Genomic DNA, 4,885 nt, shown 5'->3' with positions numbered 1-4,885 from the left:
CCTCCACATTTCGTCTACATATGGGCCGAGCACGGACCAATGGTTTACTCTCCGTTACCGCAAGAGCCGTAAGTGCGTTATAAAAGTAAGAGTCAAATTTCACTATCCGATTAGAGTGGCCTACGAGCTGACGGTGGGTGGCGTTTTTGGAGGAGGATGTTATAGAAGACTGTAGAGATTGCCTTTTGTATGCATAGAGCAAAAACCCATAAGAACTTAACAGATCCTCTTTTATTTCTATTCAGTTGGTTTTATAAACATTTATATAGCCTAAAACTCAACAGTGAATTATTGCGTATTAACACTTAATGAAATATCAAAATAATTTTTTACTATAAAGACCTACAAGTCACTCCTCGTGTGTCATTAATTTTAACGCTGAAATTCCTTTTTTTTTCCCCCTAAGAGCTCGCAACAAGCAAGGTGAAACATTTCCTAATTGTTATAACAGAGAAAAAATGACACTTTTAGTCACTGGTCTAGTGCTAAATTTGATAGAGACAGAGACAGATCATGTATTGGTGCCAAGTAGAATAAGCGATAGGGGATCATATATTGGTGTCAAGTACGATAAGAGATGGGGGAATCGTATATTTGTGCCAAGTGGGATAATAGATGAAGGATCACATATTGGTTCCACATAGGATGAGAGATAGGGAATCATATATATATATATTGGTCCCAAGTAGAATAAGAGAGGGGAGTCATATATTAATGCCAAGTAGGATAAGAGATGGGGGATCATATATTGATTCAAAGTAGGATATGAGATGGGGAATCATATATGTTGGTGCCAAGTACGATAAGAGATAGATGGAGAATAGGATTTGATATATAGTAATGACGTAAATGATAGTAGCTGGACGGGGGGGGGGACTAAATTTAGTACATTCTGAAGGCAAGTAAGAGGAATTGGATGGGGAATAGGACTTGGTAACACCCCGGACTTAATCAAAGCCAGCTTCAGAGCTACAAGTTTCTTAACAATGACGAATTAAATACACGTTTGGTTAATACGTCTGTGTGTGTGTATGCTTTTAATTATCTTTATCATCTCTGAAACAATAGATGTTTCTGGATGTTGTCGTCTACTTTTCTTTCAAATCAACGATAAGCTAGCAGTTGCTGCTGAGCATATTGAAAAATGGAATAATTTGAAGAAGCACAAACTGTGGTTCTCGAAAAAAACTAATAAAAAATTATAAAATCCAAGTATATTAGCGCGAATTTCCCTTTCTCTCGGTGTCTATGGGTCTGTTCCTTATGTACGGCCACAGCTTTAAAGATACAAACTCCAAACTCGGAGTATAGATACAATGTTGTGAATGTAGTAACATGGGCTATGTGGCCGAGGCCTCAGAGGCCGTTTTGAGACCGAAAATTGAGGCCAAAGGGACCAATATAGCGATTTTATGGTGGAAGGAAAGAATATGTATTCATACAGATTAAATTCTTTATATGTAGTAAATAAACAAAGTACTTACATACATTTCAATATTTCTGAACTATAATCCAAAACTCAAAAGCTTATGGAAAGCATGCACGCTATCTTCCCTTTGTTTTTATGAGTATTAGTTATCTATCAAGTTGGTGGTTGTCCATCTATTGATAAGAAAGGAAACAAACGAGATTTATGTTTAATATAATGAGCGAAAAATGTTCATTGAAATACCTCGATATATTTGTAATTTATTCACTAAGAACTCAAGATCGAGGAATACGAAAAGCACTTAAGATGTTTTATAATGCAGGTAACACATTTTAGTAACAGGCATGTGCTGTCATCTGTTGGTAACAACCCGTACACAATAAGTAAATGTTTTGGTATACTTTTCAAGTATTTATTAGTTGTTGTTGTTTGTTTGTTTTTACTTGAATGGTATTTCACGCGACATAAGGGTTAAACGGTCAGGTCAGAGACTCTTAAGGCTCATGTATGGTCATCCTTAATTCGAAACTGCCAACCAGAATAAAGATAACTCTTTAGAATCTCCTACTGTTACCCATAACTGGGTTAAATAGCGAGACTTATTGTCATTATTATGACACCTCTACAGTTTAACGTGTTTAGCGGCAAGTCTCAGCTCGAACTTTCAACTTTACGATGCGCAGCCCTGTACCTTTACCACAAGAACACGCCCAGCTGTTACGGATTTTTTTTCTCTTAAGATTAGCACATTATAGTTTTGGAAAACGTTACTTTTAAGTGTCATGTCGAATCCTATTTTTCAGAAGAAATCAAAGCCAACTGTTTTTATTTTAACTGTGAATATGTAGAAATTTTGCTTTGCTAAGTATTTGATGAACCAACTGTTAAGGGGTGGTATATTATAAATTTTAACAATATAGTTGTAATTTTATTTCGAATAATGCAAGGTATGTACCAACAAAATAAGCATCACGATATCAGTAATTTAAAATATCACCTTTAATTATTTCCTACAGTTCGGCCCTGTAGTAAGACTGAACATAAGTACTGAATATTAAGTAGATTTTGACCCTACATTAAGGTTGATGGTAAGTATTATCATACAGTTTGACACTAGATTACGCTTACCATGAACAGTGAATATTTTCATGCAGTTTGACACTATATCAGATTGAACACAAACAGTCAATATGCCCATGCATTTTAATGTAACGCTCCTGAAGAAACTGTAAAGCGAAACATTGAGCGTCCAGTTAAGAAAAAGTAACAGTTTTGGTGTTATAAGTCATTTATTTCTAGTATTAAAATGTTTTCTATACACCAATATGCACTACAGAAATTAAATATGTTCATGCAGTTTCACACTAAATTAGGCTTAGCACGGACTTCTAACCCTTTGATTAGTTTATTTCAATTAATAGTTTTAATTTTATTCACAATGAATGAGCCTGCTGTGAGGCCCGTGTAGTGCAATGAATTGAAAGTCCTAGTGAGAAAAGAACTACAACCAATAACTATACAAGATCGCAGAACGAAAAAAGGCAATCACTTGCTATGTTATGTGCCGAGTCAAGTGGTATAATTATGTATGTTTACCGAGTCAGGTGGTACAATTACATATGTTTACCGAGTCAAGTGGTATAATTATGTATGTTTACCGAGTCAAGTGGTATAATTATGTATGTTTATCGAGTCAAGTGGTATAGTTATGTATGTTTACCGAGTCAGTGGTATAGTTACGTATGTTTACCGAGTCAAATGGTATAAATATGTATGTTTACCGGGTCACGTGATATAATTATGTATGATTACCGAGTCAATTGGTATAATTATGTATGTCTGCCGAGTCAAGAGGTATAATTATATGTGTGTACCGAGTCAATTGGTATAATTATGTATAAGTACCAAGTCAAGTTATGTATGATTAAACTGATATGACAGTGTTTAATACCCAAACCAGACTAACGGAGTATATTAGGGCACTGTAAATGTTTTAAAGATTTTATTTTATGGTCTTCCTCCTGATCTTACACAGAGAATCAATACTTATATCCGTTAAACAAACTAGGTTTATGTGTTGAATTACTGCTCTGTCTGTGATGAAAATGACAGTGGTGTAACTCATGAACTACCATCTCACGGTAATTAAAACTTCCCTCACTATGGGGGTAAAAACATTGTCTGGGAATAAAAAATGGAGCAAATATATATATTTACACACAACAGCGTAAGGTGGGAGGGTGGGGGCTAAGACAAACATAGAAGGGCAGCATAACAATGTTTAGAATCTAACTGGCGTTAATGAGAACCTGGATATAATCCTAGTTATCCGTTTCACAACATCCTTATTAGTCGATCCCAAGTGTCGTAGAGCTGAATAATTGACGACTTTTGTATGATAAGTTGTGTACTGGAAAACGTAAGACAGATCAGCACGTAACAAGCAAACCAACACCAGGAAGAAGAAGAAGAAGAAGGGGAGGGGAGGAGAACACAAGAAGAAGCCATACGTTGGCAGTTAATCTTATAATAGTCTTAACTATAACGATAACACGATTCCAGAAGAAATGGAGTTTGGAAAAACGTTGTATAACTGGCACTCTCGAGGAAACCCGAACAAACAATATGTGTATGGAAACAATCTCTTTATTGTATTGTTGTCATGGTGTGAACGGAGTTTTCAAAACCGGCGAAACGTGATTGTAACTAATCAATATTATATTATACACTTTGTTGGTTTGTTTTTGAATTTCGCGCAAAGCTACACGAGGGCTATCTGCGCTAGCCGTCCCTAATTTAGCAGTGTAAGACTAGAGGGAAGGCAGCTAGTCATCACCACCCACCGCCAACTCTTGGGCTACTCTTTTACCGACGAATAGTGGGATTGACCGCACATTATAACGCCCCCACGGCTGAAAGGGCGAACATGTTTGGTCTGACAGGGATTCGAACCCGTGACCATCAGATTGCGAGCACTTTGTTGGAGTAACTTAATTGTTTTGGATATATATATTTTTGTAGGTCGTATTTGACAAATGTCATTCCTAGCTTTTTAAAAGTTATTTATAGAAATAGTTAAAGTCGGAGATAACAGGAAAAAAAGTTGGAACGAAAACAAAGGACAATCGAGACCTAAAGTTTCGGCTCGTACAGTTCTTGCGAGTAAAAGATATAATATCATGTTTATATAATTCTAATTCTCTAATTAATTATTACAAATATCACAGGCTAACTTACATTATATGCATTTGGTGTTATATTTCATAAGCAATAACTGATAATGGTTAGTCAGTAACTAATAGTGTGGTTGTCTTCACTACAAATGTCATAAATACATGACAAGTCTGCATAACTGTGTGGTTGTATTCACTACAAATGTCATAAAACAGACTTGTCATGTACAGGACTGTGTGGTTGTCTTCACTACATATGTCATAAAACAGACTTGTCATGTAC

The sequence above is a fragment of the Limulus polyphemus genome, unplaced genomic scaffold (genome assembly GCF_000517525.1).
Source record: "Limulus polyphemus unplaced genomic scaffold, Limulus_polyphemus-2.1.2 Scaffold1442, whole genome shotgun sequence".
NCBI lineage: Eukaryota > Metazoa > Arthropoda > Merostomata > Xiphosura > Limulidae > Limulus > Limulus polyphemus.
Note: the sequence above shows the minus strand (reverse complement) of the source record.